Raw genomic sequence first — 14,181 nt, 5'->3', positions numbered from 1 at the left:
TCATTATTGAGTGATCATCAAAATCTTGACTGAAACCGATGTTGTTTACTCGATGAATTTTTTTATTTAGATACAAACTAAATAAGAGACCACAAAATAATAGTTGAAAGAATTTGTCCTTTCTTATGTAGCTAAATTATTCAATCAAAATGGAGAGATCAATGGCAAAATTTTAAACAATTAAAATAAAGATGTTGGTAGATTAATTGCATATATCCAAGTATGTCGGATATAATGTATTCAATAAAGTGGATGTCCATCTTAGTTTATTCATGAATGCATTTTTTAAAGTAAAAATTAAAGGAATCACATAGCGTGAATGTGTGATAATAGAGTTGCATCTTATCCCTACCTTTTTAATAATTACAAAAATTCTTTTTTTAAGCTTCCGGATACATATGTATAATATATTAAGTCTTACTTTTCAGTTACGTTTTTTAAGGAAAGAAACGTATTTAGGATTTTAATTACCCATTAATCACGCTAATCTGTTTTGTTTTAAGATGTAAACCGTATGTATTGCAGAAAATTTTCAAAATTCAAATTGTTGTTCTCTCATTTCTCTGCTATACACTTCAAATCAAAAAAATTCTGAAATTGAGTTTAATCTACGTGATGAATATATCGATATTGTTAAGACATTCAGGAATGTGGAAAAACAAGATGAAATATGAATAATATAAGAGTGATGAAATAGTTGTTGGTTAGAATATTTCTTTTATGAATCTCAAATTCGCCATTGCAGCTGAATTGGATATCGACGAGGGGAGGAGAAATATGAAAATCAGATACTTAGTAGAAGGTAATTCATCTCCATTAACAATCAGGAATGGTATGGGAGTAAGATGGTACTTTGAACTGAAAAAAGGCATTGTTAAATTTTCAATGTATCCACTTTGCATTGATATAACCGATAAATTGTCTGGAGAGATACGAAGCTTTGATACTTCGTCAGGTGAAAGTGTTTGTGTTGAAGGTTCGGATAGGGATACTCGTGCTCTTGCTGTGGTTGAATCAAGAATTGGTGATTCCAACTATACACCTGAATTAGAAATAACAAATTACTTTACAAATACAAACAATGTTGAGGTGAAAGAGAAACAATTGCATAAGGATAAAGCAACATTTGTCTCCGTAATGACAAAATACGAAGTTCAGCATAATTTCAATTTCAGGGTCAAAAGGTCTGACAAAAAAAGGTCTGAAAAATATTTGTAATTTATTGGATATTTGAGATTTTGATTTCTTTAGATACATAATCATTGAAACATTGTTATTTTACTCTATTTAGTAAACTGACATTGAAATTTATCAAGGTCAAAGTTTAGTGTTTTATTGGTATGAAAATAATTGATATTAAATTCATGTTATATAAGGTTCATGTTATTTTGTTTGTGATACATTTGGTTTAATGTGGCATTTGTGCGAATTAGTAGTCACAGGTTTGTGATACATTTGGTTTAATGTGGCGTTTGTGATACATTTGGTTTAATTGTGTATTAGTTGTTATTGGATACAAACTATATTACTACGAAATTTAAACGTATTATTAGTAAAATAGGTTATAGTTGTTGTATGCTTATTTTGACAAATTTACTTAATATATATATATGTGATACTTTGTTAATTGATAATGTATCTGGTACACGTAGTACAACTATGTATTGGTTTGCTTTACTGAAGAATGTGGGTGGTGTATGAAGGCATCTTGTAGGAAAAAGTTAGATATATTCAAGGTGAAGTACTTTAATGGTGAACATACTTGTCCATTGGGAGATATGATACTAACCAAGGTCCAGCCTGCGGTTGAATTTCTCAATTGTGTGACAGCTCCCAAATTGGTCAATCATAAAAGATTTCACACCCCAAATGATATAATTGATGATGTTAGAGAAGTCTACGGAATTGATATTTCTTACCATCAAGCGTGGTGTGCTAAGGAATGCGCATTGAAGATGATAAGGGGCAAACCTGTCGATGGGTATAGAATTCTGCCCCGATACATATATATGCTAAATTCTGTGTATCCGAACTCATATATAAAAATGCACAAGTCAGAAAAAAATAAATTTATGTATCTGTTCATAGCCTTAAGACCATTGTTGAGGGGATTTGAGTTCTGCAGACCGATGGTTGTTGTTCATGGAGCACATCTTAGTGTAGCTTACAAAGGTACATTTGTATCGGCAAGCAAACTCGATGGTGCAGCTATGTGGTTTTTGTTTTATTTAATACGAATCTAAAAATAACAGTTTATGATGGAATAATAATGTGTTACCTTGTTATGTACTGTTTTGTGATTAGGATGTATATTGCCATTAGCTTATAGGATAGTGGACACTGAAAATGATTGTTTATGGACATGGTTCTTTCAACAATTTAAAAGTGCATTTGGTGAGCGTGAAAAAATATTTGTTGTATCGGATAGAAATGAAAGTATAATGAAGAGCGTAAGCATTGTGTTTCCAAAGATTCCTCATTATGCATGTATATGGCATCTTTGAAAAAATGTTTGTACAAATTTCAAGAGGAGCAAAGCCACACTAAGTGATTTATTCTACTCAATGGCAAAGGCTTATAGAAAGGAAGATTTTGACAAATTGATGGCCAAAGTTGATCACAGGATTAAAAAGTAACTTGGCACTACTGCTTGGGTATGAAAAGTGGTCAAGAGTTCATGCAACAGTCAACAGAGGTAAAATGATGACTTCTAATATAGTGGAATGTATCAATGGTTGTCTTATTGAGGCGCGACGACTACCTATTTTAAATTTTTTGGAAGAGGCTCGAATTCTATTTAGTTCTTGAAACTCTAAAAATAGAGAAATTGTCACGCTCCGGGAGGGTACCCTAGACGTACTCGGCACCCAAAGGCCATTTCTGACCTCCGAGCGAACCACCTAGTCCAGTCACACATTCGTTCTATCACATTCTCCTAGCGGAACTCAATTAATGAAATACTATTCATAATATGGGGGCCGAAGGCCATACATGTTTGACTCGATAAAATAAATATAATAAAACTCCTCACAATAACTATTCAACCTCCCCACACTCCAGTCTATAAAGCCTCTATCAAAGTCTAAAAGGTGCCAATGACAAGCCCATGGCTACCAATAAATCAAAGTAAAGGAAGCTACAACAAAACTATACAATAAGATTCAACATCCTCTGGAAACTAGGAGGACTCACCAACTAGCTGGGAGTGTATGTGGATCTTCAACGGAGCGCCGATCGATGATCTCTAGTACCTGTCTCTGCATCATGAAATGATGCAGGCCAAATGGCGTCAGTACATGGAATGTACGAGTATGTAAAATGGCCGAATGCAATGAACATCAAGGAAGAATCAGTCAACTCAGAATCTCAACTCATATATATATATATATATATATATATATATATATATATACATGACAACTCACTTAAATGTCCTAAGTCTAAACAAGAATATGATTTAGACGGGACCAATCACATATCATTCAACTCAGTCTGACTCAGAGTACTATCAAGACCTATCTGGGAGTTTCTCTTAACCGACAACCATCACTTATGAGCCAGTGACAGTACAACAAGCCGACGTTGTTGCCGCGTCCGTTCATACTTTTCCAGGGCATGAACGAGTCAATCAATCATGGATCCAATCCAACCAAGTCCTATAATATCAGGACAAAACTCTCGGGGAAGCATCCGACTTTAACGGTTCAATCCCCCCTACGTTTGGCAACACAGGTATTGGGTTCGAGTATGGACTATACTCTTGCCTAATTCGGTGCTCGATACTCCTTCTAAGACTCAATGCTCATAAAACTCTATCCAATCAACTCAATCAACTCATATCGACAAGTCTAATTACAACCTTGTCAACTCATAAACTCTATCACAATCGAATCTCTTCCAATCGTACTATCTGATCAATCTCAATCATCTCTTCAAAAGAAATTTAAATGCATAATTATAGCAACATATAGACATAACCAATCATTTACTCTATCTATTTGAGAAATCCTTGAGACTCCTCACAACTCAAGACTTTAAATCACACTCTAAAAATAGGCAACACTTCTTAGGAAAATAACCTCTTCTATCATAATCTACATAGTTAAGAAGATCAATAAAACATATTTAACAACTCATCTTCATCAACTCATATTCACATATAGGCTCATTTTGGGAACTCTTTGGCTCAACAACATCAACATATATAGGGTCAAATAAATAGGGGACAAAGTTCATACAAATATAAACTATACCAAGAAACTCTATTTTCATGAACATCTAACCTCAAAGCAAGAGTAGGGCACATGGGTGGACTCAACCCATGTTTTAGATAGCCTTACATACCTTAGTGAAGACTTGAAGAAAACCTTGTGGTTGGGTCTTCAATGGAGAACTCAAACCTTGAAGCTCTTGGAACTCTTCTTGTTGGAAATGGAGAAGAAGAAGAAGAAGAAGAAGAAGAGAGAGAGAGAGAGAGAGAGAGAGAGAGAGAGAGGGACTCCTAGGGATTTTCTAGAGAGAGAGTGGGGGCTGAAAATATGTCCTCAAATTGGCCAAGGATGATACATATATAACTTGGGACAATTCCCAAATTGCCCCTTCTCAAAAGTTCTGAAAATAGGCTAAAAATGCACCTGGCGCGATAGTGGCGCGACGCGCCATTGCAGCGCCAGGCCGATTACGCCTAAAACCTGCACACCTCGTAGTGGCGCACCACACCAGAGACCAAACTATTGAGGCATGTTTCTGGCGCGATAGTGGCGCGTCGCACCACTGCGGCACCAAGCCCAGATTCCTAGTAGTTGAACCCCAGGCCTGAAATTCCTGTTGCGCTAGTTCATCTTTGGATCGTCATATCTTTTGACTCTGAACCCCAAAAATTACATTCTTGGTGGCGTTGGAAAGAAGACTCGACGACCTTTAATTTGATAGGTTGTGGTCCACCCAAATTGTCGTCTTTCAAAAGATAGGGTCGTTAGAAGTCGATCCCTTTTTTGAACTCGTCCTAAAGCTTAGCCACGACGGATCCTTTGGACTCAGCTTGGTCCTAGGGGTCCTTCGTGACCCACATCACCTCTAACGCTGCTCAATTTCTCAAAGACTCACCTTACTCATGAAATTGCTTCACAATAACCGAGTTTGACCTTACACGTGTACAAGAAAGGTCCGAATCTTAGGGAAATTTTTTGAGGGGGTGTTACATTATCTCCCCCTTGGGATCATTCGTCCTCGAATGTCGAGCAACCAAGAATGGATTCGGGGTACAAATCACAGTCAAAATTTCAGTCATTCCACCAATCACATTCTCAAACAAATATCAATCAAAACTCAAAATGCACAAATGAATTCAAGTCAAGGAAATGGTCATTACCTTCAACATTCTCCTCGGTAGGCACGAATAGATGTGGATATTTAGATTTCATGGCTCCCCCCGCTTCCCTTGTGGCTTCCTCAACAAATTGGTTCCTCCATAGGACTTTGACTGAGGCGACTTCTTTGTTCCTCAATTTGCGAATTTGGTGATCAAAAATTTAGACCGGGACCTCTTCATAAGACAAGCTATCCTTAATTCCAACGCTATTAAAAGGGACTACCAACGAGGGATCACCCAAGCACTTCTTCAACATCGAAACGTGAAATACCGGATAAATAAAAGCTAACTCCGAGGGAAACTCCAACTCATAAGCAACACTCCCAATCCGCCTCAAAATATGAAGGACCAATATATCGAGGACTGAGCTTCCCTTTCCTTCCAAATATCATGACACCCTTCATGGGTGATACTTTCAAGTACACCCAATCACCCACCTCAAACTCCAAGTCTCTCCCTCTCACATCGGTGTAAGATTTTTTGCGGCTTTGGGCTGTCTTTAGCCTATCTTGGATAACTCTCACCTTCTCCATGGCTTGGTGAACAAGGTCAAGCCCAATCAACTTGGCTTCACCAACTTCAAACCACCCAATGGGAGATCTATACCTCCTTCCATACAAAGCTTCATAAGGAGCCATTTGAATGCTTGCATGATAGCTATTGTTGTATGCAAACTCTATGAGAGGTAAGTGATCATCCCAATTTCCATTGAAGTCGAGCACACATGCCCTCAACATATCTTCCAATGTCTGGATGGTGCGCTCTGTGCACCATCTGTCTGGGGATGGAAGGCTGTACTCAAGTTCACCCTCGAACCTAATCCCTTCTGAAAGGATTTCCAAAATTGGGAAGTGAATTGAGCTCCTCTGTCTGAGATGATAGACAAAAGGACCCCATACAATCCGACGATCTCCTATATATACAACTTTGCATAATCTTCTGCGGTGTCAGTAGTCTTAACCGCCAAGAAGTGAGCTGATTTTGTCATTCTATCCACAATCACCCAAATGGAATCATGTTGCTTTTGGGACTTCGGCAAGCCTGTAATAAAGTCCATGTTGATCATCTCCCACTTCCATTCTGGAATTCCTATGTTTTGGGCTAAACCACATGGCCTTTGATTCTCAACCTTCACCTATTGGCAATTCGGGCACTTGGAAACAAATTCCGCAATATCCCTCTTTATTCCACTCCACCAATAGATTTCTCTCAAGTCATGGTACATTTTTGTGGAGCCTGGATGAATAGAGTATCTGGAACTATGCGTTTCGGCCATAATCCTCTCTCGAACATCATTGACATCAGGTACACACAATCTACTTCGGTACCTCAACACACCATCTCCCCCTTTGGTGAAAACCATCACTCCTTGTTTGTGAACAACTTCCTTCAATCGGAGGAGGATGGGATCCTGATCTTGTTTCTCCTTTACCTCTGCTATAAGTGAGGACATAGCCCCATCTCGAACGTTTACTCCACCTTCATTGTTCTCTTCGAGTCAAACTCCCAATCGGGCTAATCGATGTACCTCCTTCGCCAATTCCCTCCTTCCCTTTTCCACATGGGCAGTGCTACCCATGGACAACCTGCTAAGAGCATCAGCAACAATATTAGCTTTACCTGGATGGTAGAGGATGCTCATGTCGTAGTCCTTGAGTAGCTCAAGCCATCTCCTTTGCCTCAGGTTGAGTTCCTTCTGGCTGAAGACATATTGTAAGCTTTTGTGATCGGTGAATACGTCAACATGCATTCCATACAAGTAGTGGCGCTAGATTTTAAGAGCAAACACCACAGCTGCCAACTCAAGGTCATGAGTTGGGTAATTTCGCTCATGAACCTTAAGCTGTCTCAAAGCATAGGCTATCACCTTCCCCCTTTGCATCAACACACAACCCAAGCTAATTCTGGATGCATCACAGTAGACCACAAAGCCCTCTGTTCCATCGAGCAATGCTAGAACAGGAGCAGTGGTTAGCTTGGCCTTCAATTTCTGGAAACTCTCCTCAAAAGCATTGGACCATTGGAACTTAGCCTTCTTTTGAGTCAGCTTAGTCAATGGTGATGATATGGATGAGAATCCCTCTACAAACCTTCGATAATAGCCAGCCAAACCCAAGAAGCTTCTTATCTCCGTCGGGGATGTGGGTCTGGGCCAATTCTTCACCCCTTCAACCTTTTGAACGTCAACCTGAATGCCATCTCCAGATACAATGTGGCCTAAGAAGGCCACTGATGCAAGCCAAAATTCACATTTAGAGAACTTTGCATACAATACCTGGTCCCTCAAAGTTTGTAAAATAACTCTAAGATGATAGGCGTACTCCTTTTCATTCTCGGAGTAGACCAGAATATCATCTATGAATACAATCACAAATATATCAAGATATGGTTTAAACACTCGATTCATGAGATCCATAAAAGCCGCGGGGGCATTTGTCAATCCAAAGGACATGACCAAAAATTCAAAGTGGCCATAACGAGTTCGGAAAGCAGTCTTCGGAATATCACATTCTCTCACCTTCAACTGGTGCTAACTGGATCTCAAGTCTATCTTTGAGAAACACGTGGCACCCTGCAGTTGATCAAATAAATCATCTATTTTGGGGAGAGGGTATTTGTTCTTTAAGGTGACCTTATTCAGCTGCCTGTAGTCAATACACATTCTAAGGGACCCATCTTTCTTTCGAACAAATAGGATCGGAGCTCCCCATGGTGAGACACTCAGCCTAATAAATCTCTTATCTAATAAGTTCTTCAACTGCTCCTTAAACTCTCTCAACTCAGCTGGGGCCATTCTATATGGAGGAATTGAGATAGGCTGGGTATCAGGAAGAATATCGATCCTAAAGTCAATCTCCCTATCAGGAGAGACTTCAGGCAGATCTTCAAGAAAGACATCCGGAAACTCATTGACAATCGAAACTGACTCAAGGGATGGAGACTCAATACTGTCATCTTTCACTCGGACAATGTGATAAACACACCCTTTTGAGATTAGCTTCCTGGCCCTAAGGTATGAAATAAACTTACCCTTAGGCATAACAGGACTACCCCTTCACTCTATGACAGCTTCGTTTGAGAATTTAAATTTGACAACCTGAGTTCTACAATCAATGGAGGCATAATAGATATAAAGCCAGTCCATGCCAAGGATCACATCAAAATCAACCATGTCTAACTCAACCAAGTCAGCCAAGGTATCTCTGTGATGAATTGACACAGTGCAATCTCTATAGACTTTCTCAGCTATGACAGAATCACCAATAGAGGTAGCTACATAGAAAGGATCACTAAGACATTCAGGGATTTTATTGAACTTACTAGCCACGTAAAGAGTTACAAAAGATAGTGTGGCACCTGGATCCATCAAAACATAACAATCAAGAGAAGAGACTCGAATCATACCCGTCACTACGTTTGGAGAGTTCTCTTGATCTTGGCGACTACCCATGGCATACAGGCGGTTTGTACCTCCACTCGTACCTGAAATAGTGCCCCTTTGATTACCCTTAGCTGGCGGTACGGTGGTAGAGAACTGGGCTCTGTTTCCCCATGCCGGACACTCCTTCTGAAAATGGTTTATTCGGCCGCATTTATAACAACCAACCCTTCCTGCTCTGCATTCTCCCAAGTGGAGCCTACCACACTTGCCGCATGGTGGCTTCCCCCTCGAACCTTGACTTACACTGGCCTGGGATTGAGAACCCTGGGGGCTGAAATTCTGGCGACTCTGTCCTTGTCGGTCATACCTATTCTGTGGCATAGGTGTACTTGCGGTAGATGAGGCATAATTGGGAGACCTCTTCTGGAAGAAGGACTTGTTGCCCTTGTTTTGCCTCTGTTCATTCTCATGGCCCGCTGATTTTGCCTTCTTGCTCAAGTTCTCTTCTTTGTCCTTTCTTTTCTCCTCCTCTAAATGTTGAGCATACACCATTAATCTGGAAATATCCATATCCGAGATCAGTAATGCTGCTTTGCACTCCTTCTTCACATGCCTCCCTAATCCAGAAACGAACTTCCTCATCTTTGACCTCATATCTGGGATCATTTCTGGAGCATACCTAGACAGCTGGATGAACTTCAGGCCATACTCCTTAACTGTCATGCCTTCTTGTTTCAAATTTACAAACTTCTCCACATTTGCTTCCCTCAATTCTCGGGGAAAGAAGTGGTCAAGAAAGGCTCCCTCAAATTCATCCCACCTAGCAGGTTTAGCATCCTCACCCCTACCTTGCTCCCATTGGTTATACCAGATATTTTCCACATCCTTGAGTTGATAAGACACCAACTCAACCCCCTTAATTTCCGTAGCATGTATAGCTTTCAGAATTTTCCACATCCCCTCAATAAAATTTTGGGGATCTTCATCAACCTTAGAACCCGTGAATGCCGGCGGATTCATTCTCAGAAAGTCTCGAATTCTGGCGGCAGCAGACGGCTCTTGGGAACTAGAGCTAAGAGTCGGCGAACTCTGGTTACCATTTCGGGGAGTAATTAGTTGAGTGAGCATTGCAATCGCCCCTCTAAATTCTGCCTCTGACGTGGGTACAGGCGGAGTAGCAGGCACTTGGGGCACCTTCACATACCTCGCAGGTCGGCCTCTAGCCCTTACCGGACATACCTCAGACTGGGGCATCTCTGCATTATCGGCATTCCTCTGGCTAGCAGTACGTTTTGGAGGCATTATCTGCAACGTATAAAGGCACGAATTAGAAGGAAAGTTTTATAGAGTTTAACTCCATCGCACGAATTCCAAGAGTGAAAGAGGGGAAACAATTCCTAATATCCTATAGCCTCTTGCTTATAAGTGTGGTGCACAACACACCCATAAGCAAAACTCTACTAGATACGGCTTCATAGACTCCCTAGGACACTTGAACTCTGTGCTCTGATACCATATTTGTCACGCCCCGGGAGAGTATCCTAGACGTAACCGGCACCCGAAGGCCATTTCTGACCTCCGAGCGAACCACCTAGTCCAGTCACACATTCGTTCTATCACATTCTCCTAGCGGAACTCAATTAATGAAATACTATTCACAATATGGGGGCCGAAGGCCATACATGTTTAACTCGACAAAATAAATATAATAAAACTCCTCACAATAACTATTCAACCTCCCCACACTCCAGTATATGAAGCCTCTATCAAAGTCTAAAAGGTGCCAATGACAAGCCCATGGCTACCAAGAAATCAAAGTAAAGGAAGCTACAACAAAACTATACAATAAGATTCAACATCCTCCGGAAACTAGGAGGACTCATCAACTAGCTGGGAGTGTATGTGGATCTTCAACGGAGCGCCTGTCGATGATCTCTAGTACCTGTCTCTGCATCATGAAATGATGCAGGCCAAATGGCATCAGTACATGGAATGTACGAGTATGTAAAATGGCCGAATGCAATGAACATCAAGGAAGAATCAGTCAACTCAGAATCTCAACTCACACATATATATATATATATATATACATGACAACTCACTTAAATGTCCTAAGTCTAAACAAGAATATGATTTAGACGGGACCAATCACATATCATTCAACTCAGTCTGACTCAGAGTACTATCAAGACCTATCTGGAGTTTCTCTTAACCGACAACCATCACTTATGAGCCAGTGACAGTACAACAAGCCGACGTTGTTGCCGCGTCCGTTCATACTTTTCTAGGGCATGAACGAGTCAATCAATCATGGATCCAATCCAACCAAGTCCTATAATATCAGGACAAAACTCTCGGGGAAGCATCCAACTTTAACGGTTCAATCCCCCCTACGTTTGGCAACACAGGTATTGAGTTCGAGTATGGACTATACTCTTGCCCAATTCGGTGCTCGATACTCCTCCCAAGACTCAATGCTCATAAAATTCCATCTAATCAACTTAATCAACTCATATCGACAAGTCTAATTACAACTTTGTCAACTCATAAACTCTATCACAATCGAATCTCTTCCAATCGTACTATCCGATCAATCTCAATTATCTCTTCAAAAGAAATTTAAATGCACAATTATAGCAACATATAGACATAACCAATCATTTACTCTATCTATTTGAGAAATCCTTGAGACTCCTCACAACTCAAGACTTTAAATCACACTCTAAAAATAGGCAACACTTCTTAGGAAAATAACCTCTTTTATCATAATCCACATAGTTAAGAAGATCAATAAATCATATTTAACAACTCATCTTCATCAACTCATATTCACATATAGGCTCATTTTGGGAACTCCTTGACTCAACAACATCCACACATATAGGGTCAAATAAATAGGGGACAAAGTTCATACAAATATAAACTATACCAAGAAACTCTATTTTCATGAACATCTAACCTCAAAGCAAGAGTAGGGCACATGAGTGGACTCAACCCATGTTTTAGATAGCCTTACATACCTTAGTGAAGACTTGAAGAAAACCTTGTGGTTGGGTCTTCAATGGAGAACTCAAACCTTGAAGGTCTTGGAACTCTTCTTGTTGGAAATGGAGACGAAGAAGAAGAGAGAGAGAGAGATAGAGAGAGAGAGAGGGACTCCTAGGGCTTTTCTAGAGAGAGAGTGGGGGCTGAAAATATGTCCCCAAATTGGCCAAGGATGATACATATATAACTTGGGACAATTCCCAAATTGCCCCTTCTCAAAAGTTCTGAAAATAGGCTAAAAATACACCTGGCGTGATAGTGGCGCGTCGCGCCATTGCAGCGCCAGGCCGATTACGCCTAAAACCTGCACACCTCGTAGTGGCGCGCTGCGCCAGAGACCAAACTACTGAGGCATGTTTCTAGCGCGATAGTGGCGCGTCGCGTCACTGCGGCGCCAAGCCCAGATTCCTAGTAGTTGAACCCCAGGCCTGAAATTCCTGCTGCGCTAGTTCATCTTCGGATCGTCATATCTTTCGACTCTGAACCCCAAAAATTACATTCTTGGTGGCATTGGAAAGAAGACTCGATGACCTTTAATTTGATAGGTCGTGGGCCACCCAAATTGCCGTCTTTCAAAAGATAGGGTCGTTAGAAGTCGGTCCCTTTTTTGAAGTCGTCCTAAAGCTTAGCCACGACGGATTCTTTGGACTCAGCTTGGTCCTAGGGGTCCTTCGTGACCCCACATCACCTCTAACGCTGCTCAATTTCTCAAAGACTCACCTTACTCATGAAATTGCTTTACAATAACCGAGTTCGACCTTACACGTGTACAAGAATGGTCCGAATCTTAGGGAAAAATTTTGAGGAGGTGTTACAGAAATAGCCTCATATACAAAAGAAACATTAGGCATAAGATTTGAAGAGATTCTAATGGTAAACGCATCTAAATCTTCAAGGATGAAGGTATGTGTCATATTATAAATATCATATCCATCTCAAATGATGTATCAGTGTTAAGTTTGATAAGTGTTATTCAAAATCTTTAAAAACAATATATTTTGTATAACAAATCACTAACTTTTAGAATATATGTAGGTTGTTCCATCGTCTGAATTTATTTTTTTAGTTTATGAATGTGGAAGAAGATATATTGTGTGTCTTGAGAGAAAAATATGTAATTGTAGGAGATTTCAATTTGACGAGATACCATGTGCACATGCGATTGCCATTTTAAAGAGCAAGAGTGTTACATACATGCATCTCTATTGTGCTGATTACTACAAACCAACAGCGTTGGCAAACATATATGAAGTTCCAATGGTTCCATTGCCAGATAAGAAAGATTGATTAGTTCCTGAAGATGTTTTAGATGAAACTGTGTTGCCGCCTAGATTTAAAAGGTTGCTTGCGATTTAAATATAATATATCAATATGAATATAATTATTATGTTATTATGAGTCTTAATCAAATGTATCAAATTCAAACCAGTGCATTAGTTTTAATTTTTATTATGTATTTTCATATTTTTTATTTATATATAATGTATCATGACTAGTACATCTAAATCGTATTACTTTATTTAAATCTGATTCAACAAACTCTATATAATGTATCAGATTAATATTAATGTAGATATTTTAAAGTAATGTATCATTCTTAAGCTGTTGAATCTGGTACAATCTACTTAAGTAGATTTTATTTTCAAACTTTTTAAAAAATGTAAAATATGGTACACAAGATAATAAATACATTAGAAATATATACATGCTAACAAAAATATTGTAAAGAAAACAACTATACAATTGCCTTAGAATCAAAAAACTAATAGTAAAGTTTCAGTAGTTGATACACGACTACTCTAGCAAAAAATAATGTCATAAACACAAAAGATACTAGCTAGATTTGGATAGTTTATAAAGAACTACTCTAAATCAACCAACTTTTCCTTGCTAGGCGGTACATAATCAGTCTTGGACTTTGATGGGTCATCATTTTCACTGACATATCCTCCTTTGACTTTTTCGCAACCATAATTCCATAATAGTGTAGCATATCTTGCTCGAAGATAATTAGCTGGAATTCCATGAGATGGGATTGGAATTTCATCACTAAGATACTCGATAAACGCAGTTACAGAGACACCACAATCCCTCCAATAGTTGGAACATATATAACATTACTAAACAAACATGATACACATTGATACATATATATAAAAAAGTACAATTTTATCGAAACAAAAAAACAAACAACATAAAAATATTTAAATTACGATGGCATGCGTCAACTGAAAAAAAGAGTTCATTCTGATGAACTAGCCTAAAAACATATGAACATCAGATAAACAACTTATTTTGTAGTTAACCAGTTAAATAAATATTTGAAAATCAGTTCAGATCAATCAAATAAAGAGAATGATACATACAAATAAAAAGAAAGTAA

At 39.1% G+C, this 14,181-nt stretch overlaps 1 pseudogene; it reads left to right on the top strand.

Annotated features, from left to right (window-relative positions):
* Positions 1 to 615: 615 nt before the first annotated feature.
* LOC129894853 (uncharacterized) lies at positions 616 to 2,243 on the top strand (annotated as a pseudogene).
* The last annotated feature ends 11,938 nt before the right edge of the window (positions 2,244 to 14,181 follow it).

This window comes from Solanum dulcamara, chromosome 7 (assembly GCF_947179165.1).
Source record: "Solanum dulcamara chromosome 7, daSolDulc1.2, whole genome shotgun sequence".
In the NCBI taxonomy this organism is placed as follows: Eukaryota; Viridiplantae; Streptophyta; class Magnoliopsida; order Solanales; family Solanaceae; genus Solanum; species Solanum dulcamara.
The sequence above is the reverse complement of the archived record's forward strand: the minus strand, read 5'-3'. Positions and strand labels throughout refer to the sequence as shown.